The sequence below is a fragment of the Oreochromis aureus genome, linkage group 10 (genome assembly GCF_013358895.1).
Source record: "Oreochromis aureus strain Israel breed Guangdong linkage group 10, ZZ_aureus, whole genome shotgun sequence".
Taxonomy (NCBI): domain Eukaryota; kingdom Metazoa; phylum Chordata; class Actinopteri; order Cichliformes; family Cichlidae; genus Oreochromis; species Oreochromis aureus.
In genome coordinates this window covers 2,186,642-2,210,821 of record NC_052951.1, presented here as the reverse complement: position 1 = coordinate 2,210,821, position 24,180 = coordinate 2,186,642, and the positions used below count along the sequence as shown (strand labels likewise).

At 41.4% G+C, this 24,180-nt stretch overlaps 1 long non-coding RNA gene across 1 annotated transcript; it reads left to right on the top strand.

The window, feature by feature from the left end:
• The first annotated feature begins 1,085 nt into the window (after nucleotides 1-1,085).
• On the top strand, nucleotides 1,086-1,983 carry LOC120442212. The gene is made up of 3 exons (XR_005614574.1): nucleotides 1,086-1,209; nucleotides 1,299-1,415; nucleotides 1,919-1,983. It is a non-coding gene; the product is annotated as an uncharacterized LOC120442212 (long non-coding RNA).
• Nucleotides 1,984-24,180: the final 22,197 nt, after the last annotated feature.

The window sequence follows — 24,180 nt, the reverse complement described above, 5'->3', positions numbered from 1 at the left end:
TCGGCTTTTATTGGAATTACAGATACTTATTTAGCTTGCTACAGCATTATACAGTATATGTGTGCTTATATATTCTTATTAGATCACCATGGAGTGTAAGGTTTTCTGCTACAGCTGTATGTGCAGGCTCTTTAATCAAAAGTATATTTGTAATGCCAAAATATAATTATTGTTCTTATTAATGAATTTTCAAAATTACAGTTTTACAAAACAGCAAAAAATATATCACAGCATGTATATTGATATATATATATATATATTTGGTTAAGATGACAAATTTCAGTTATTTACTTGAATTTCTGAACAGAAAAATCAGTTTTAGCGGTTGAATCTTGCTCTTGATGAATTTCTGACTTCTCAGTGAACTCCAGTGTGCCAGCTCTAATCTGTGTATAAAAACATGAATTCAGACTATTAATTACCTCATAAATAAATTGGGATATGGACGATACTTTGATTTTTATTGCACAAAAGGATGAGAGCGCACAGCAAAGTGCATCTAGGACAGAAAGAGTTGCATTATGCTGTTAATACAACTTTGGCTATTTGCAAGCACCTGCACAGACAGCATGCTAATGCTAAGCTAACCAGACAGCATGCTAATGCTAAGCTAACCAAAAAGCCATGCCGACCACAGCCCAGCAGCCAGACCCTGAACACCTCTTCGATGAAGGTGTTCGTTCCTTCTACACAGACATGATGTGTTGGATGCCTCCAGGATGAGCTGGAGGTCATGGCTGGGGAGCTCTGGGCATGTCTGCTTAGGCTGCTGGTCCTGCAACTCAAACCTGGACAAGTGTTAAAAAAAGAAAAGAAAAGTAAATAAATCTTTATTTAAAGATCATTTCAAATGAAATGAACAAGACAATAATATATGTGTTTTCACAGGTCATAATGTGAGTAATATACTCATCTTCTCATTTATTCAGATTATTTACAGTTTAAATGTTTTGGATCAGCTGCAGTTTTTAGAACAAAGTATGACTGAAATAGGAAGATTTGAGGTCCTTGAGGAAACTGAAAGGATCAGAGTGACTTTTAAACAGTAATAATCTCCATGTGTCTTTATTTCTATGTGTTCTCAGCACAGAGTGGTATGAAATCAGAACCAGCAGTGACTTTTTACTGCAGGAATGTAGAGGTTCCCAGAAAGAAGAATTAAAAACTGATGGCTGGTGGGCAGAGATGCAAGAGGGAAGAAATGAGCAAGTGAGTATCAGTATTGTCAGTATCGTACTTTTTGTCAGCAGGAGTATACTGTCTGCCAACCATGCTCTCACTTTCCCCCTGGTTTACAGATTGTGTCCTTTTGTATCAGTCTATCAGTAAATCCCTCCATCCATCCTTGAGATCCAGCGGGCTGAGCCAGCCTATTGAGGCAGAGAGAAAGGCAGGGGAAGACTTTCAATCAGCAGGTGGAAAATACACAGCTCAGCAAAAGTCTGTCCAAATGTGAATATATAGGATTCTGGTAATATGAGAGAGCCTGCTCCAATATTCTCTTTGGCTGTTTTGTTCTTCCTTACTATAATGTGACCCCTGAAAGAGGTCAGAGGTCACACTTTTCATTATCGCATAGACCAGAAACACTATAGCTCAGTCTTCCTTTTTGGAAACAGTTCATGGGTTAAATATAATTTGTCTATGTGATATAGAGGAAATTCATCACAGGGAATATTTAATAGGAAGTATTTCCTGCTGAGCTCATTTAGTAAACATTACATTTCTTATTAGGATCCAGATGCTCAGCTGTTAAAGCTTTTTCAGAATCACTCTCAACACTCTTTCCCTCCAGCACTATCAAAATAAATGCATGCACTGTCCGTGTGAAGCGCCTCGTCTACTGTGCGCTCGGGTGATGTTTAATGAAACAAACAACAACACGCCCACCCGCAATGGATACCATCTTCCTGCGCAGCAGTTGTCCTGAGATGACTGGTGCCAGACTGGGGCGAGGAAAGAAAGAACAAAAGAAAGAAAGGAGAGATGCCACCGAGTGCCAAGGGAACAGTCCAGCATCGGCTCGCCAGATCAATAGGTACTGTGAACCCTGAAGTAAAATATCCTGCTGTGAGCCAATAAACCAGACACTCACTCGTATTAGGGGACACATCCACTTATTACTGGGGTCACTTGATACTTTCTGAAAGGTCCCTCTTCTTAATTAATTCAGGCTGGCATGCTGCTGTCAACAATCCTCTTTATTTTCAGCCTTTTAACCTCTTAAGCCCCAAGCCTACCTGATCTCCTGCTGTTTGCCCCCGTATCAGGGGGCGTTGGGGCTTAAGAGGTTAAAAGAATACAAGCATTTAAATCCTTACAATAAAAATATTATATTTTTTATTATCATAAACAGAGGGCTTCCCTCTGTGCTTACCAGAGGTATGTGACTTTTTAGGGCCTGTTCAGAGTCGTCTTAGCTGACGCTGATGCCAAAGAGAGTCAGGTCTTTGCCTGTCAGGTTGTTATGCTAACAGCATGAAATGAAACGGTTAGGCTCCTTCATGTGGTTTCCTTCATTGGTGCAGACCGCCTCCATTAAGTCCACACTTTCATCACTGTTAAACAATTTGATTTCCAGATTACCTGGTTTGGCCACGAGTCCTGATTAGTCAGAGTTTAGCAGCTGTAAGTGAATAAACTACAGGGTGGGCCATTTATATGGATACACCGTAATAACATGGGAATGGTTGGTGATATTAAAGTCCTGTTTGTGGCACATTAGTATATGTGAGGGGGCAAACTCCTCCAGATGGGTGGTGACCATGGTGGCCATTTAGAAGTCGGCCATCTTGGATACAACTTTTGTTTTTTCAATAGGAAGAGGGCCATGTGACACATCAAACTTATTGGTAATGTCACAAGAAAAACAATGGTGTGCTTGGTTTCAATGTAACTGCTACAGTTAGCAAACTGCTTGCTAAGTTTCGTGAAACTGGTTCAGTGTTGGATTTGCCAAAATGTGGACGCAAGAAACATCAGTGGCTGTCCTAGCTTCATTCAGCAAGAGCCCACAGCGTAGCACTCGCCGCATGTCACTAGAGAGTGGCATTAGTCGAACATCCCTTCGGCGGATATTAGCTACTCACAAATGGCACCCTTACAAACTCCAGCTACTGCAGCATCTCAACGAGGATGACCCAGATCAGCGCACAGAATTTGCAGAATGGGCAAAACAAAAATTGGAACAGGACCCTCAGTTCACGCAGAAGATTTTGTTCAGTGATGAGGCAAACTTTTATGTGAATGGTGAAGTTAACAAACAAAACCACCACTATTGGTCTGACACTAACCCACATTGGATGGATCCCTCCAAGACTGTTGGAACAACAAAAGTGATGGTTTGGTGTGGTATATGGGGTACAACGATAGTGGGTCCATTCTTCATCAATGGAAACCTCAAGGCCACTGGATATTTGAAATTGCTACATGATGATGTGTTTCCCTCTTTATGCACTGAAGCTGGCACGTTCCCTGAGTTTTTCCAGCAAGATGGTGCACCACCACATTATGGGTGCCAGGTCCCAGCATTCCAAGATGAACAGTTTCCTGGAAAGTGGATTGGTCGTCGTGGGCCAGTTGAATGGCCCCTGTTGTCTCCGATCTGACCCCTTAGACTTTTATCTTTGGGGTCATCTGAAGGCAATTGTCTATGGTGTGAAGATACGAGATGTGCAGCACCTGAAACTACGGATACTGGATGCCTGTGCTGGCATTTCTCCTGCGGTGTTGCTATCAGTGTGTGAAGAGTGGGAGAAGAGGGTTGCATTGACAATCCAACACAATGGGCAGCACATTGAATACATTTTATAAGTGGTCAGAAACTTGTAAATAACTCATGAAAGAATAAAGTTACATTGAAACCAAGCACACCATTGTTTTTCTTGTGACATTACCAATAAGTTTGATGTGTCACATGGCCCTCTTCCTATTGAAAAAACAAAAGTTGTATCCAAGATGGCCGACTTCTAAATGGCCACCATGGTCACCACCCATCTGGAGGAGTTTGCCCCCTCACATATACTAATGTGCCACAAACAGGACTTTAATATCACCAACCATTCCCATTTTATTACGGTGTATCCATATAAATGGCCCACCCTGTAGTTTGCATTTGTAACCCTGCGTGTGTCATATTTAAGGCGCTGTTAGGGCGTTTTTGAGAGCTCTGCATCATCAGTGTGATCGATAATAATTTGCACAAAAATTCCAGATGTTGCAAAAATGATAAAAAGAGAAAACTCATATATTTTAAAGTGTATATTTATTTCTTACTCTTCTTATATTTATTGTTTGTCTTTTGCGCTGAATGGAGCCTCGTCTTTAATTGACAGAAGATTCCATAAACCCTCCAGTTTGTTTGTTTTTGGTAATTATTTAATGGCTCAGGCTTTATAGGGTAAGGTATATGGAATAAGGAAAGGTAAAGGCATTATTGTACAACCATATGTTATATGGTTATATGTGCATATATGAATTTTGAAAAGCAAACTGTGAGAATGACATCAACAAGAAATGATTATTTAAATCTTTATTTGTATCCAAAATCATCAGTTTAGTTTATGGGGGAGGAGTCAAGGATTCGTTTTTCCTACAGTTCAGAGGAATTGTCAGACCCCCCCTCCCAAAATAAAAGTCTAGATAATTTAGTTACTCTGTATGAAGTTGGTAATTGTGGGATTTGGCCGTCTCTGTTGTGGTTGTCTTTTATCACAGGCAACATCAGAGGAGGAAATAGGAGGCCCAGAGCAGATGACGCCTGCTGCATGCCTCCAGATGATTAAGAACACACCAAGAGGACGAGGTGGGGGAGGTGCACAACTGATGGTGCAACACTGCCCCCATGTGAGAGAATCCAGAGGCAGTACAGCAGCTCATCCCAAGCAATGCTGAGTTTGTCAGAGCACCGTTACATGCATCTTTCAAACCTACTGCAGAGAGTCATTCAATTTTATGAGCAAGGGTTTACGTGGCTTTCAGCCTGGATCCTCTTCGAGCTTAAATCCCCATGTCTCCAACCTTTGACACTTCCCCTCCTTGTTTACGGCCAGAAAAACTGTGCCAGTGATTTTCTTGTCAGTCAGCAAAATAAAAGCAGTAGAAATACCAGCAGTGTGTGAGGGCAAGAGTCGGAGAGGACAGACAACACTCACAGGTTATTATACAAGGTCTGCAAACATCTTTTCCACCTTAAGAGTTACCTGTGGAGGAAAGGATGAGGTGGATGTTTTTTTGGGATGGCAGAGACGGGCAGAAAAGTGGCTGTGAAGACTGTTAATGTTATTCAGATCCTCCTGACCTTTCTGGTGGCATGTTTGCTGGCTTCTTTGAAAAGGGCAACCATAAAAAATAAGAGCAAGACTTTTCACACAGGCTGAATGCAGAAGGCAAAACACCTCTGAAATGCTGACAGTGTTTGCAACGCATGTAGACTGATTTAAACACTGATACTGACTACTCCAGTTGGAGAGTCAAAGTAAGAGCAAACCACAAAGGGATGCAATATTTTAGCGATCAGTACCAAGGATATGTGACCCAAATATCTACAGAAAGGATGACAATTACCACAAGATCTCCATAACTGAGGCTCTAGAACCTCCCAAATAAAGGCTCACAGCTCGGTCTACTACGAGAAGCATGGCCACTTCTAAGACCTGAGTGTGCTCACAGATGGAAGGGAAGCTCTCCATCCCTTCATGCTTTTGGATGCAAAAATCGAGAGGTGCACCACCGAACGTGGGGACGACAACAGAGAGCATAAATGGGCCATAACAAATGTAAACAGGGCCATGCATGTATTTTAAAAGAAAGAAGGAGTGCTCATAGTCAGAGCAGTTTCTGTAAGCATCCACTGTGCTGTCCTGTGGTTTGTTAAATCAGCAGTCCCCAACCCCCGGGCCAGGAACCGGTACCGGTCCGTGAGTTGTTTGGTACCGGGCCGCAAGAATTTATGGTTTTCAGGGTTTTTATCATCAACTCTGTTTCCCTGGGTCTTTTCCTGTGTGTTATGAACAAATCTTCTTTTTATTGTCAGACATAAACCGGTGCAAAAAAGGTTGGGGGCCGCTCACACCTCAGTCATCTCTACATGTGTTTCTGTAATTATTAACAAACACAAACACATAGTTGAGTGTAAGGATCTGTCACACAGTGACATCACACGCACCCATGAAGCTCATTTTTAGCACAGCTACGCTGCGGATTCAAATGACACACACTAATAAGCACAGCTTCCCGTACTACCGAGCAAATTTCATTCTGACAGGGTAGTGGGAGAAATAAAAGCGAGCTCCTCTTTTCCCTTGTTCAGCACAACGGCAGCTTTGTTCTTAAAATAGTCGGCCTTGTGATTTAAATTCAGTCTGGAGTATTGAGAGCAATGAGACAAGATCAAAGAGGTCTCTTTAGACTCACTTACTGCAAAAAAGAGACGAGGCAAGAGAAAATACAAGTCTCGCTGGATCACACAGGGAAATTGTTCTCTGCACATTTCCAGCAAATCATATTAGATAGAGTCACTGTGGCAACTAGAGAAGATAATCTTTAATGTGCTCTTTAATGAGAGGGAAAATGTTTGTCTCTTGTGATTGAAGCCCTCGCTGTGCAAATTATATCCAAATCAGTTCACCAGCATGGGCCCTTCAATGATGAAAAGTAGCTGAGGGATAGCATTCAATTAGTGCATTAGATTGAGACAATCAGAACATGTAATGGGCTTTAAGGCTTTGGCTACGAGCTCGTCAGCCAGTGAATGTGACTCTTTCCAAAAAAGATCATCACAAGCGAGCTAAAATGCGATATATCTTTGGACTCCCTTTGCTGGACATTCGGCTGCTTTTATGTGCACAGTGTTGCGTTCCACCTGCAAGCAGCAGGTACGCTGTGGGGTGTAGACAGATTTGTCAGGTTTACTCTGGAGGACGGGCCTACTGGTGCATTGGCTGGTCAGGAAACGTAGAGGAATTGTTTTCTCCCATTTGAAAAGACAACAAAACTGACATTAAACTTATCCTGGCAAAAAGACAACATTAATTAGCTAATAATTAGGTGTTTTGTAGACGTTATCGTGTAAGATTGACATGTTTGCACATAATCCCTGACTTTTTACTACTGTGTTTTTAGTGTATGTCACATTATTTGTTAAAGTCACATGCCTTCTGTCTTCAAATTTAATACTAATCTATAACAAATAGATAGAAACTCTAATAACTCTAATAATAACTCCTGGAGCACAGGTCTTTGATGAGCTGTACTGCCCAATAAACCATATTATTATTAGTCCTCCCCCGGCTGGGTACCGCAGATAGCCGCCCCTCCCTGAGCCTGGTTCTGCTGGAGGTTTCTTCCTGTGAAAAGGGAGTTTTTTCTACCGCTGCTCATAAGGTGGTCGTTTGATTGCTAGTCAGATAATTCTATTAAAAAGTCACAATATTACAAACTGTAACTGAAAAGTCCAGTTAAGTGCATCGATTTAGCCAAAGAGAGGCCTAGCAGACAGCTGCTGGATACAACTCACTCATTTAGCACACCTGTCAATCAAAGTGAGCCTTTTAACCTTAAAAAAATCTGAACAGGTTAGTTTGAAAAACCATAAAGTTTGTATTTATGGCAATGTTAGCTTTATCTGTGTAGGTTCCTCTATCTGTTACGTAACAATGTTTCTTGTGACATTCAGTGACTGTTGTGTGTAAAGTGGAGCTAACTGAGGCTTCTGTTTGTAGAATTACAAGGTTATTAAGGTTTTTAAGTAAACCTTAGCAGCAGTTTCTGACTTTGCAGATGTCCATGTGGAAGATATATTGAATACAGTAAACTGACATTTAATATAGGAATGTTAATGACTAGCTGCTAGCTGCCCTGCTAACCAGCAACTAGCATACTAGCATAGCATGCTCAAAGACAGATGACACCGTGGCACTTTGATGGAGAATATAAGTGGTTATATGTTTGCTTTATTAGAGTATACAAACTAGTACATTGGCTGTGCTTCGATGTGAGTGGTCTACCATTTGGCAGGTTGGTGGTTCAATTCCCCAGCTGCACCAGTCTGAATGTTAAAGTATCTTTAGGAATTATGCTGAACCCCAGCTTTGGTCAGTGCTGGGCTTAGGCGTAGAAAACAGTGAATGTGTGTGTCATTGGGACAGGAGTCAGTCTGATTTTTTTGAATAATGTTTAAACTACAAGTAAATTACCTGCCAAAAGTATTCCCTGATTTCATAAACTTGATACTCATAACCTGACATTCACATTAAATAAGAGGACAGCAGATAGACACTGGACTCTGGGTGTTGAATATAGCTCGATCAACAATAAGACCTAATCCATGCTTATAACATGTCTTCAACTATTTCAGGATCTGGCAGAAAATGTCAACAGCTGCATGCACACAGACACACACTCATGTTTACAGTACGACCAAAGCTGCAGCAGTTATGGAGAATATTCACACACCCAATTAAGGCTCTTCTGTATGCTCTTTCTGTTTTCTTCTCTAGCATGCAAATGATACTAATGTAGCAAATTATACATTGAAACAAACACGCACACATAAAAGACTTTATCTGACTATTAGAGTTCAAATCGATTGTGTCGTGAAGAAACATTTTTCATTCTGTGGTTCAGTCGTTGTGCTTTATTACATCCACTTTAAATGATGGTGAAGAAATATTGTTAAAAAGCTTAACAAAAGAGAAATGAAACCTCAGACAAATTCAGCAGCTTGTGTTGTTAGTCATCTTTCTGTGTCACATAATGCGACTGCAGCTCCCACCCAGAGACTTCATATCGTGTGACCCTAGGACTGCAGAGCTTCCCCTGTGAGAAATCAGCCTGGTCTCCAGCACGGCAGCTTGAGCCGACCCATCGGCTCGAGTTGGTTCATTATTCAGGTCCCCCTGGCCACGAGAGTCAAAGCCAACAGTCTGATCACATTATCAATCAGAAGGATGTCGCTGAATTTGATTTTCTCGATGACAGGTGAGAGCAATGCAAATGCCTCGTGATATCAGTACCTCCCCTGCGACAGCTGAGATCATTAACTGCAAACTGTCATCTAAGTGTGGAAAATGGATAGCCTGCACCTCACCCCCTTTTCCTCTTTGCCCATCTGTGTAAATAGTAAAGCATTCATAGCCTGAAGGCAGGGACTAGGACAAATGGGTAAAATGTAGATTAAATCTTTTTTATAATAAGTGCATACAGTGTTATATGTGCTGTTGTAACGTCAGGAAAACGATCCTCTCTCTGCTGGAGAGTCGAAATGAGAAATGTAACAAAAACTAAAACTCAAAAATTGTCTGTGATTCAGATTTGGCCTGCCTTCTTTAAAGGTCATAGTTGTGTTCTGATCACATTTGTGCCTCTGCAATGTGCGCTGGATATCCTCCAGCATGTCAAAATAAAGACACTTATACTAATTTTAATTTTGGGGAAATGCAAAAGGAGACCTAAATTATCGCTGCACTTTGTGCCAACATACCATGGCCATGGCATGCAACACAGCTCAGGTCATCCTGCTGAACGTGCTCTCTCTAAATGTCTCAGCACAATCCCATTAACATGGGAAAAAACAAACGTGTGACCTGACGCACAGCCTTTGGGCTGTATGTGCTCCATCTGAAAACTGCTGTCTGATCTGTGTGCACTCAAAATAAAGTTGGGCCAGTTTGAAAGACATGTTTGCACCCTGTGCAAGTTTGAGGTCTGTGATGAAATCACATTGGGAGAGAGCCGGACGTCCACAAAGGAAAGCGACAGCAATCTGTGGATTCACAGGATGATGGCTTTAAGGGTAACTCAGTTCAGTTTAAATCACACGTGGTTTTTACTTCCTGCACTTTTCGATGGTACCTCGTATCCACACACTACCTGCTTCTTTTCCGCACGTTTAATTTAAAGTTCGGCACAATCGTAACACTAACTCCTGCAATTTGGGCTGAATTTAATTTTCATTCTTTAATGACACTGAATGAGACTTTAACACACTTCAGTTTTGTAAAAGTTGCAAGTTTTGAAGTGCTAACTCTGGGCAAGTTTTCAGATAATCAGCTCAGTTTATCCATATCTTTTATATGTATTTATATTACTTGCCACGAGAGTGCTTGCACTGTGTGATATTATGTAGAAACCCAAAATAATACATTAAAAATTCATAGTGTCCTTTTAACCCCTGCTGTGACAATGGAGCCCAGAGCAGCCTCGAAAAGCTCGTTTGTAGCTTGAATTCAGTGCTCCACAAGCAAAAGGAAAAAAACATCACAATTTATCTCATAAAGGCTGAGCATATCAGTGCTTAAATGAATCTCATCATGCCAGCAGCTTTAGCCATCACTATTAATAATATCCACTTTTCATAATGCTGCTGATTTCTTTTATTTACGCTCAGTCGTCTCTGCTGGCTGCCAGTGGAAAGCGGGCCTACATAATCACTGCTAATAAATTAAGCCCAATAGAACTGTCACATCTCATTTGGACTCATTTGCACATGATTGTGTTTGTTTATGTTCAGTCTGGTTGAGAAAAAGCAGAAGCTTTGACTGGCAAATGGGTGGAATTAATGAATTTCACTGCCGTTCCTCTCCACTCTCCCTTCCTCACCGCGCTGCCGGGGAAATCAAAACTGAAGCACTTTCTTTCTGTTTCCTCTGGCAGCAACTCAACGTGGCGGAGTGATCCTGAGTTGAACGCAGCTGTCAGACATCAGCACACTCTTCTTTGATAGTAGCGTATGCGTGTGTGCTATTGGGTCTATCTTCCTGGATTATTAGTGTGGTAAAAGCAATCAGCTGCCAAGGGAAGATGATTAGGCTAAAGATGATGAGATGCACTGAGTTGAGCTGTGAATGACAGATCAGCAGTCTCCAACCACGCCACCTTTATTCTGAATGTGTGATTCTTCTAATCACACATTCAGAAAGACACTTACAGGAATTTATGTTACACATTAATTGATCAGAATCTATATGATTGGACTTTAGTCAAGTGAGTTATGATTTTGGAAAAAATGTAAGCAAACTAACTTGTTGATAAAGTGACAAAAACATAAAGCATCAGAAGAGTTTGACCTGTACCTGCCACACACACTGTTCAATAGTTGTATCTTCTACCAGAAAAGTAGGTTAACTGTATGTGCGCTCCCATGATTGTCTGTTTTTCAGAAACTTGCTGGTCTGGCTCTATTTTATCGGCCGGCGTCCATCTGTCTGCTTTCTGATGCTGTCTGAAAAAGAAACAGACTCACACGAAGAGCTTCCAGGTTGGAATCGTCGTTAATCATCGGTACGCCATAAGGACAACTAAATCTGCAAAATGATTTATCTCTGTACTCGTTACAGTAAAATGTAACATTTTTTTTCAATTATGTAAAAAGATTCATTAAGAATGAAGAAAACAGCTACATGCTGAATCTCTAACAGCAAATGACTCTATTGTTCCATTAATTACTCACAACTTGTGTTAATTTCATTGTGTAATTTCATGCTGACTTGTGGTAGCTGGAGTAAAAACAACCTTTAACACAGTGAAGCAGAAGCTTGCTACGGCTGGGTATGAGGTATAAAGACATACTTTTAAACAAGCTGTAGAATGAGCTGCACCATGCTGACACGTATTGAACCAAATAATAAACCGACCACCATCAGTCTCGTGTTAACCAAGAGATGACCTCCACGGCTCCAAAATTAAGCCGCCCTGGATGGGCCGCACGCTGCAGCTCCTCGAGTGCAGAGGTCGCTAACTTCAATGAGCTGCGGGCCACTGTCGTCTCATGTGAGTAGCACGAAAACAAACAAACAAGAAAACACAAATATTTCTGAAAATGTTGTGTTTTGGTTGTTTTTTAAAATTGAGATATTGTATAACAAGACAAAACTGCAGATTCTTTTTTCTCACTCTTAACTAACTGAAGCCTTTCATTGAACTGCTATAAACACATTGGTCCTCTCTGTCTGTGCACACATGGCAGCACTTCTGCCGTCATTGTGTTCGTATCTAACAAAATAAAACTGCAGACATAAGTGTCCACATGAGTTTGTACTCTCTGCTCATATCGTCTTCATGTTAAATCATTTTTTGCTTTTTAAAGAACTTCTTTTAATATTGCATTCAACAACAAACAAATCCTCCCTCACAAAAAAAATAACTCCAAGAGCCAAATTGCGTTATATATTTCTTCATGTCAATATAAGTAGGGGTCACGTGGGCCGCAACTGTTTGAGACCCAGGTCACATGTTAAAATGTCCAACTTTACAATGTTAAAAAACATGTTTAGAAAGCTTTTGGCCTCTGTGTACAGTTTTTCTGTTGTAAGGACTCAGAGTGGGGTGATTTCTACCTGATACTGGTGTCGGGGGTGTGGCCACTTTGACTGACAGGCATCCAAACAGAGGACTCCAGAAAGGCTTGTCTGTTAGGCTTCATCCACTACTTTGAGTTAAATTGCAGCTCTTCAGTGTGTGTGTGCTTTAGGAGGCTTTGTGGAATATTGTAATGGATTATCTGATGAATAGGCTTGCTGCGGGGTTCAGATCATCACTGAGGTTTTTTGTGTTTTGATGTTTTAATGAATGAGTTTTTCAGTATTTTGTTAGTCTGTTACATGACAACAATTAGCTAATATGTCTGTCTTTGTGTTTTACCCATGATGTTTATGAATGCAGCTTGCTAACCAAGTAAGCTAGCATTAACCGAGTACTTCTCATTCATTTTCCAAAAGTCCATCCTCAGAGTTGTATTATTACTGTGACTGTATACTAAATGTATACTAAACTGCAAACTAAGTAAAAAGCTAATTACACTACTCTATTGCAAATGTATTTCACTTCAGTACAACTACAAAGAGTAATACTGAATGATTGTCATCGGTGATGAATTGTTTACTCCAAACTTTCACATCATTGAAACGTATTGAAATATAATTTCATCCTTTGGGCTTAAAAAGTGTGTAAAGCATAGAAAATACTGAATGCTTTGAACAAAGCCTGTGCAGCCCTGCCTGACACAAAAACCTGACATGACATATGACCGCGCTGCCTACAGAGCGGCTTCACCTGTACGAACAATAATCTAATGCAATACAAGGTGAGGTGTGATTCCTGCCTATTCAACATGACTTCCTTTGATAGCCGATGCCAACATCCTTCCCCCTTGCTATATTTCTCGCTCTGTTGCTACACCGTATGATACAGCTCAGCAGACACAGAGAGGATGAGATTAGAGTGTCCACAAGAGAGAGGAAGCAGAATTTTCCCTTAAAGGAAGGGAGGTGGCGTTAATGAAGAGAGGGCCTACAGCAGGTTTTAATTAGGATGTTGAAACCTCTTTAACCAGTAAAGCTCTCCAAACATTGTTGTATCCATTACCGACTTGTTTCGCTCCTCTGCCTTGCTTCCTGCCAGTCTGCTATGCTAAAGTCCAACATTTAAGTTTATAAATGAATCACTTACCTAATTTTTTGAATACAACGTAGCATTGGGTCTGAAACTAGAAAGAAAAGAACTAGAACGTGGCTGGATACTTTCTCTTTCTGGAGTTGCCCCTGAAGAGAACGCTGAACAGCTACAAGGATACTCAAAAACTCCTGGATGGAAATGGTCACTCCTAATATAACCCACAGTCAGAGACGCCCCAGGGATGGGAACCTTAACCCTGCTGTGCAAATCACTGGAGTTATGGTTCCCATTTTTAAAAAAGCAATTGAAACATGTGCTTGAAAACTATTATTTGGCAAGTTGCTAGAAAGGATGCTCATCATCCATCCCCTTATTCATGTCAAGCAATGTCCAGATTACACAACAATCCAAGCGCTGTAAAAACTGGAGCATCAGTCAGTGAGGACATTTCTACAAGCTCTCTGAGACGTACAAGAGTGTAAAGGCTTCAAAAGATGTTCCCTTGTTTCTGATTCAGTTTGATGGATGGATGAATGGATTGATGGATGAATGGATGTATGGATGAATGAATGAAAGGATGGATGGATAAATGGATGGATGAATGAATGGATGGATGAATAAATGGATGGATGAACGAAAGGATGGATAAATGGATGAATGAACGAAAGGATGGATGGATGGATGAATGAATGGATGGATGAATGGATGAATGAACGAAAGGATGGATGGATGGATGAATGGATGGATAAATGGATGAATGAACGAAAGGATGGATGGATGGATGAATGAATGGATGGATGAATGGACGAATGAACAAAAGGATGGATGGATGAATGAATGGATGGATGAATGGATGGATGAATGGATGAATGAATGAAAGGATGGATGGATGGATGGATGGATGAATGAATGAATGAATGGATGAATAAATGAATGGATGAATGAACGAAAGGATGGATGGATGAATGAATGAATGGATGAATGAACGAAAGGATGGATGGATGGATGGATGGATGGATGGATGGATGGATGATGGATAAAAGGATGAATGAACGAAAGGATGGATGGATGAATGAACGAAAGGATGGATGGATGAATGAATGGATGGATAAATGAATGGATGGATGGATGGATGGATGGATGAATGGATGGATGGATGGATGAATGGATGAATGAACGAAAGGATGGATGGATGGATGGATGAATGAATGAATGGATGGATGAATGAACGAAAGGATGGATGGATGAATGGATGGATGAATGAACGAAAGGATGGATGGATGGATGAATGAATGAATGGATGAATGAACGAAAGGATGGATGGATGGATGGATGAACGAAAGGATGGATGGATGAATGAATGAATGGATGGATGAATGAACGAAAGGATGGATGGATGGATGAATGAATGAATGGATGAATGAACGAAAGGATGGATGGATGGATGGATGAATGAACGAAAGGATGGATGGATGGATGAATGAATGAATGGATGGATGAATGAACGAAAGGATGGATGGATGAATGAATGAATGGATGGATGAATGAACGAAAGGATGGATGGATGGATGAATGAATGAATGGATGAATGAACGAAAGGATGGATGGATGGATGGATGGATGGATGGATGAACGAAAGGATGGATGGATGAATGAATGAATGGATGGATGAATGAACGAAAGGATGGATGGATGGATGAATGAATGAATGGATGAATGAACGAAAGGATGGATGGATGGATGGATGGATGGATGGATGGATGGATGGATTTCCCAGCTCAGTTCTCAGATTTGCCCGATGATGTGATGCATGAGGCAGGAAGGAAACCATTTTCAGTAGGCAGAGGTAGGTCACCCTCTTCTAATTAAGAGCGTAAAGTCTTCAGTTTACCAGTCAGTCCACATTTCAGCTGTTATATTCAATCATTAATTGTAGGAAGAATGACACATAAGTGGTACAGGCTGATCTGTACAGTGTCAGTAATGAATTTTGGCATCTAGTAGGAGAAATAATTTGAAATATATTGGTGCCCCTTGTTGAAAGAAGCCAAAATTGAAGGTTAAGGCATATGAGCAGGCCCAACTGATGGAAAACCCCAAACCCTTCACACTCTGAACACTTTGGTGAGATAACATATCTCGCCTGGATTGGGAAGGACTTGGGATTTCCCTTGATCGGCTATCCATGACCAAACCTGAGAAAAGCAGCAGAAAATGACTTGACAGATGGGTGCAGGAGATAACAGGATCAAATATGGTGATGCAGGAGGAGGCAGGGATAAGCTACACACTCAAATGCACTAATGCTGTCTTTTCTTTCTAAAGCATCCAGGAGTCCATTAAAACATTAGCCAGGATTAAGTTGCGACTGCAGATACCAACACTGTCCACGCTCATACCGCTCCACTCTGAGGTAGATTAAATGAAAAATATGTGTGGATAGCGCCAACATTGATTTTTCTCAAAACCAGAGTATTTGTCTGTTGGTGTGATTTTACACTACAGCTCAGAGTAACTGAAAGACTTGAAAGATTTAGCAGAAAAAGTGAAAATAAGAACCTGACAAATGTTGTGATCTAATATTTTATCTGTTCAGGTAATATTTTTCTACTTAAGTTCATTAAATATTTGATCACTGAAGGAGGATCTCATGCTGCTAACTCTTCATGAACTGCGTACTTCTGTTTTTCCTCTCACCAGCAGCAGCGTTTGTCATGGGTGGACTCCACCATATGAGACCCCAGTCATCCTGTAATGATAGGATGACTGAACTAAACATCAGCCAACCCAACCAGACACTACAATAATAAATGGGGTGAAAGTAAACTTAAATACACGGACAGAGTGACTGTTAAAAACCTTCTTTATGGAGCTTTTGTGAAATAAATACGCCAAACAGGCTGCCAAAGCACCACTGACGCATGGGCTTCACTACACCTCTGAAGCTGTGCTGTGGTGCCCGGCCTCAAGATATTAGCAACAGGCCCCTTAAGTCCTGTAATCTGTGAGGCCTCCGTGAATTGGTCTTGTTTGTCCAGCACATCCCACAGACACTTGGATTAAGATCTGAGGAAACTGGAGGCCAAGTTAACACCCAAAGTCATTGTTGTTCTCCTCAAACCATTCCTGAACCTTTTTATGGCAGAGGCCATTATCCTGCTCAAAGAGGCCACACCCAACGGGAAAAACTTCTTCTGTTAAAATAAGTAAAGTTAAGTTAAATTTTTATTTATATAACTCTTTTACAGACAATCATCACAAAGTGCTTCACAAAACAACAGAGCATAAAAAAAGAGTCAACTAAGTGTAGAAAGATGAATTTATTTTATTTTTTTAAAGAGTCCACAGATCTCAAACTGAGATGGACAGAGTTCGATCCTCTGGAAGCCTCACTGCAGCGTTCTGAACAGCCTGTAGATGTTCCAGGGAGTTTTTGCTTACACAATAAGAGATAAAACCAATAGTGAACCAGAGATTTGACATGAATAATAATTCCTGACAATTTATTTAACAAATGATGCAAGGGGGCCAAGAGCTGTCATTACACTGGCACACAAGGACTTCAGTTTTATCTTCATTAGGTTGGAGAAAGTTTTCATCCATCTAATTTTTAATGGAGTCTAAACATCTATTCAAGGATCTGCAACTTGGACGCATCTTGGGGCTTAAAGGAGATATTTAATTGAATATCATCTGCATAGCAGTGGTAGCAAATGCCTTTAAGGGGAAGGGTGTACATGGTCTGCAACAATGATTAAGTGGGTGGTATGTGTCAAAGTAGCATCCACATGGATGGATGACCCAGCAGAACATTGCCCAAAGCATCACACTGCCTCTGCTGGCTTACCTTCTTCTCATAGTGCATCCGGGTGTTAGATGTTTCCCAGGTGTCAGGAGTTTTCCTGTATTGCAACCCAGGTTGGAATAAAACGCTCAGACAGGTTTCCGTGTACACGGGGACTGGGGATCCACATGATACAGAAGAAAATGTGTTTCATCCGATCAGTTCACCTTCTTCCATCTGTGGTGCTCACATGAGGGGACAGGGGTTCAGCATAGGAAGCCTGATTGGTCTGCAGCTATGTATCTCACATGCACCAAACTGTGATGGACTATTTATACCAGAACCAGCCTTCAGTCCCCATGTGCATCAGTGAGCCTTGGCTGCCCATGACCATGTCACTGGATCATCACTGTCACTTCTTTGGATCACTTTTTATAGACGCTGACCACTGCAGACTGAGAACACCCCAAAACAGCTCTGATTTTGGAGATGCTCTGACCCAGTCGTGCAGCTCCTTGTTAAACTTGCTCAAATCCTTACGCTTGCACATTTTTCCTGCTTCTAACACCTCAACTTTGACGACACAATGCTCCCCAATATTTCCCACATATTAACAGGTGTCATGATGAAGAGATCATCAGTGTTAGGCCCCTCCCCTGTCAGCGGTCAGAATGTTATAGCTGATTGGTGTGCATAGACAGAAACAAGGCGGACATTACTAATGCTTCACTACATGAATAATGTACAAGAATGAGGCTCACACAGGGAGCTGTTACAGCACCATCTGTTTCATGATGTACATGTAAAGAACCTAAGATCTACACATGCTTAAGTTAAGTATGTGTAGTTTCTAAACATCTTGCACTCCACTCACTACCCGCAGTGACAATGAAGCACTTATTCCAGATTTACAACAAATCCCTACAGCTCCAGGATGCATGCAGACTGTAAAACTGTAAGTTGCATCATAGAGCACGCGAGCAAAACCAAAAGAAGAGAAAATACTGATCATTTATGACGCTGCGTAAATTAAATCATTTCACCGTGTAACCACTATGCTGAAAAAGTCAGTGTGGTGACTTGTCATCTTAACACAGCTTAACTAGTGCCCGGGTAAGGATACTTAAAGCTTGTGAGCAGAGGGTGACTCGTTGCTCCCAAATAAAAGAGCCAATTAAGGCGTATACTGTGTTTGAGAGAGATGAGACTGGAAGCACCAGGATGCAGGGTCAGTATGTTTGGCTCAGTGCTCTGTCGAGGGAAGCAGTGACTGAATGGGGAGAAGTGGGTGATATAAATGGTACCTACAGTGTTGGGAAGGTTACTTTTAAAATGTATTCCACTACAGATTACAGATTACATGCCCCAAAATGTATTTTGTAACGGATTCCGTTACTTTACTCAATGAGAGTAACTTATTCTGAATACATTGGATTACTTGATATATTATGAAGCTTTTTACAACTACATGAATGTACTGTTGCTGTGTGGTTTATTACTATTACTGAAGGCTACTCGCCAAACCAATACCAACTAGATGTTTAAATCTTAATATAAATGAGTAACAGTAGGTGGACATTAGGTAAGGCTGTGCTTTTTGCAGCGATCTCGTATAGAAAACTATTCCGCGCGTATATAAAACAGGTCCGCGGCTCTGAACCGTAGTAAAGGGACCTCGGGCTAATACGTCGGGTTCATGTCGGGCTCATAGCTGAAAACTAGCTTTACTTTGTTGTCTGGGTCAACTTTGCTAGCGAGAGACAGAGAGAGGCGTTGAAAGGCTGCTCCAACAGAAAAACATGAACACAGCGTACAGTCGAGTCTTAATAGCTTACTTACAGCTGGGCTCGTCAGGCACTGTTTTTGGCTGCAGTGGTTATTATTATATTTACATGCTTCCAGCTCCCGTTTCTGCTCGGGGACAACTCGTACTTTCCCTTTCTCTCCCTCCCTCGCTCACAGACACATCACGGGGATGGCAGTCCATTCTCCCTGCAGCACGGACTACACTGCCCATCAGGCTACATTCTTTAGGCCTATGCCTGTAACACTCTGCCTATTGCCTTCATCATGTAGAGGTGACATGGCATGAGATTGAGGCGCAGGCATTAGAGCCTCTTAACGCGTTTTGCTTGGGTTTCCCCCGGCGTGGAATTACCAGAAATAGAGAGGGGACAGCCGAACATATGAAGCAGCAAAAGACCGCCGTGTAATCCATTTATTTCAACAAAGTAACTGTATTCTGATTACCACCTTTTTAAACGGTAACTGTAACAGAATACAGTTACTCATATTTTGTATTTTAAATGCATAACACCAGTACATGTATCCCGTTACTCCCCAACACTGGGTACCTAGACCCTGGTGAAGCCCTATGGACATCACCCTTTGGTCTCCTTGCGACAACGTGTTGTAGGGTTGCACAACTCCAGGCCTCGAGGGCCGGTGTCCTGCAGGTTTTAGATGTGTCTTTGGTGCAACACAGCTGATTTAAATGGCTAAATGACCTCCTCAACATGTTTTGAAGTTCTCCAGAGGCCTGGTAATGAACTAATCATGTGATTCAGGTGTGTTGACCCAGGGTGATATCTAAAACCTGCAGGACTGGAGTTGGACACCAACACCGAACCACTTCATGAGATAGTTGCCATGACTGTAGAGCAGAGGCTCAGCCCTGCAATAAAGTGCCATACACTGAATTGCACCTTCCAGAAAATGTGTTTAACAATTTGAAATGTCACAAAAATGCCATGAAATGGATGTCCAGCATAAAAGCACCCATTTGTTTAAACCTTATTAACTGAGTAGCCCAGAGACAAAGGCGATGGTGTTTTAAGGCTGCTGGTGGCAAACAATGCTGACTGTATAACGCAGCAAGAATGCCTGTCAAGTTACCTACATAACATGATTACAGCTACAGCCAAGCGTGCAGTGATCCGGTGTAATTGCAGGATTATTTAAAGTCAAACATCCCCACCCTGTGGCCAAGGACAGATTCCACTCAGTGAAAGGCAGAGAAGTGTTCCTGGAAAGACCGACTCCTCTGCAGTATAATGTGCCCCCTGTGATTTACAGTCATAAGAATTTCAGTCAGTATGCGTACTTCTGAGGTATTCTCGTCTGAAGCCAGTGGTCAGCACAACTTTAAATCGATGAGATGCTTTTGGTGCTCTCCTATCAGCTGAGAGCCTCTGACACCAGCGTTTGACGAGAAATGAGACAGAGCTTAATGACGGTCTGGCAGCATTTAATAGCTAGTGGAGACACACCACTAAAAGACCGTTTAAACGATGACTCATTTTATGAGTCTGAAAAGCTCTCATCTGCTGCCTTAAGTGGAATGTGTTTAACAACGCTAATACATTCCTGTGATCTGGGAGATGAATTCAGCTATTGATTTTCCCCCTGCCTCTCTCACTTTAATCACAGGCTGAGCGTCCTGACACCGTGAGCGGCAGTTCTCATTCATCCAGACACCGGTTTATAGATCGATTTGCTGCGTGCTTCAGATTAGCCAACTCATTTAGTCAACAGTATTAGAGACTTTCAGCCTTTTTTAATATTACATGGATGAGTGGGGACTTAATGGAGAGCCCATAGTCTCCCCATAACCACAGTGAAAAACTGAGTCAATCTGATCGATCATTAGATTACCTTCTGTTTCTCTTTTAAGCCCTCCAGTCTTCGAACATCGGTAAAACAATCTGTCGCAGAATTGTGCGTCTGACCTTGAGTTTTTATAAAACGCTTGTTACTTTAGACACAAACACCTTCCTCAAAGACAGTTTAGAGCTTTTAAAGAATCTTTCACAATCGCTCCTGAAATTACTGCCATAAATGGCGAAAGCTATCTTGGGATTAGTTTAATTATATCTCATTCTCTTTGTGAACCATCGGGGGGGGGTGAACTAAATCTTTCTCATCTCATTATAATTCCATCTGAAGCTTTTAGATACAAGTAAAACGCACTGATCTGTTGCAAGGATCCCTGCAGGAGAAGATTTGAAAAAGATAAAATAAAATAAAAGCAAATTTCCCTGAACTGACGACATACTGTAAACGTTCTCATGTCATCATTAAATAACTCTTTACACACGTGTAGTATATTTGTATGTGAAACCCAGTTCTGTCCACGTGTCCTGAACGCTCCTCCACCACCACATTCATCAAAAGGACAAAGTGATCTTTGATTAAAACGGCTGTGAGTGAAGCAACACAGCTGACAAATGGCCTCTCACTTACCCCTCAGCACAAGCACCATAATAAACCCGGCCTCACACTATGTCTAAAAGGAGCTACTGTCACCTTATGGTTGCAAAGGTAGTGTGTAAATTGAAAGATGATGGCTTTTGAATAGGCCGACAGAGCGATCTGCGTCTGTTTGGTTGTGAATTGACAAGCTGCAAGTTGGCACAGATGAGGATCCATGTGTTGCTCTTACAAAAACAAAAAGAAGACCAGTTATTGTTTTGTATACTCTCTCTGCTGACTGACCCTCTCAGCATTTGCAGCATTGCCAGCATAAGTGGAAGAAGCTGACAGCTGGAGGCCGATTGTTGACGAGTGCTTGATCGCTCCACTTCTCCATCGCCACGAGTTTGAGGTGTTTAAACACATACACCTCCGTGCAGCCACAGGACTCATCGCTCTGTCACAGCTCTGCATGAAGCGCTCTTAGACACTCACTGGTTCATTACCAATCAAATCCTCTAAACACAACAAAGTCTCTGCTCTCATTTGAAGCACCATCACACACAGCAGGAACTACAAACAACATGCTGGTTCAGAACTTCAACCTTTTTCTATTCGAAATGCACAAACCGGCGAGGAGAGCAGTGAAAAGCAGTTCACCTTTGGCTCCACATAAGAGCAAGTCAACTGCTACTCTGGGACCAGTGTGCTTAAAACCTTGACCTGACTTTAGCTGATCTAATTCTGTGAGGCACTGAGGAGGTGACTGTAAATTAGACTGAAGCACTTTTGCTGCTTCTGGGGGATGGACAGGTTTAAAAAGAAAGCAAATAAAAACCATTGTGAAAAACTGAAAACAGTACTGGGCCACCTACACATCACACCTACAGCAGCTGCTCAGCCATCACATGAAGCTCACAGCGCACAGTTTTTGTTGAGAGCTCTGCTGTTATCGAGTCACCGTGCTCCTCGGCACTCAGCATCTTTCTTAATGTGTAATTTTGTATCCAAGTTACAATCAACGTTATTCGACCACGCTAAATATGCAAAGGCCTGCACACTGACTGCTTTCTGTTGTTCTAGAAGTTAAACTGTGAAGTAATCAAATTAGTGCGTAACATTATCCTGCTTAACAATGTATTTGTAACACAGCTCATTAAGCCCATATATGCTGTTCCTGTGTTTTAATCACTTAACCTGATGCATAAATGTAGTGGAGCTTTCAGGGACTCTTAAGACACTGAATTTACTGTCATACTGACATAAATATCATCTACATAGTGTTTGACCCGAGTAGTAAGTCTTTCAGAGATAAAGGAGGTTTCATGGTTTCATTTCCACACATCAGGAGCCGGGCTCACAAATCAGGACTTTCCCTGAAATGCTGTGTGTTTGTGAGGATAGTGGCTTTTCAAGCATTTTAATGGGATTATCTGACTAAATAATACGTGTACATAAAAATGTACTGTTTTATTTGCCTGCTAATTAGATACTTAGCCCTAATTAGCAAACATGTCTGACTGTTAACCAGCCTCGGTAGCATCAGCTGATAAACGGGAACGCTACTCCGGCTCCAAAACTACAGAACGACTCTGAGCAGCCACTTCGTAACATCTTTGTAGAACAGAGCAAACATCAGTAGTAGAAGACTCCTCGCTCTTCATCGTAAATCAGAGACATGCAGAAAATCATTCATCAGTTCTCATCCAAACATTAGCTTTGTCAGACGTGTGAGTTTCCCCCTGAGGCGTATAAAGTTATTATTATTCTTATTAAAAACCGTTGGGTCATAGCTACAATTATCTTTTGTCAATAGCGTGACCTTAGGTGCTATTACTGAATTACTTATCCGTGGCATTATTAAACTATGAAACTAAACTATGAATAATTGTGAATATGTGAACAGATAATACAGAAAATGGTAATGATCTTTAAAATAAAAAAAGTATCGCATTTGGATTTGAAGGATTTTGTATGGTCCAAAAAACCTATTTCCTCTGGAATCAAGTGTGACTGAAATCTTCCCAGATCCATGCTGGACCACGTTTCCCAACAGCGTGGTCTGGTGTTTATTCCATCAGTAGACCTTGGCAGGCTTGTTTTTTTCAGTAAGCTTTTCAAATAAATACTGCTGGCAGACACTGTTAGACATCATATACATATCAAATAAATATATACACCAACAAGATTTGTGCCAAAAGCTCATTTAAAAAAACAGATAATATAAATACTGCAGCAAAATGCAGCGCTGTGTATCAGGCGAGTAAATGCTATAAAGCCTCATACAAACGCAAAAGCACATTTGTTTCAGTTTATGAGAAAAAAGTGCAAATCCTGGACTCTCTACAGGATATCGCCAGCGTAATCGAGGCGCCATCAATGGAAAGACTGAGAGTCAATCTCTCTCTCTGTGATCTCAGTGGAAGGGGCCTCAGGTGAAGACAGCTGTCACCCTGATCTACAGCCCCTGGCAGCCTCAGTAATGTAGGCCAAATTGCCTGAGTCGCTGGAAATGATGCAGTCATTGTGGAGGAAATTGGAAATCAATTCTTGTCATCACTGAACATAACTCTTTTTTTTAGCAGAGCCAGGGCTCAAATATAGTTGTGTAGGCTTTGGCAGCTCCTACAAAGATACCGCTGCGTAGGCAAATGGAACCGGACAGGAGCAAGATAAAGGGATGAGGAGAGGATACAGCTGACGGGAAAAGCCCCTGTAACAGTTTAATCCTAATTCTGGTGTCAGGTTTTAACATGGATCCTGAGTGAGTGTAGATATCAGCGTAAAGAAACAATAAAAAGGTACATTAAAGA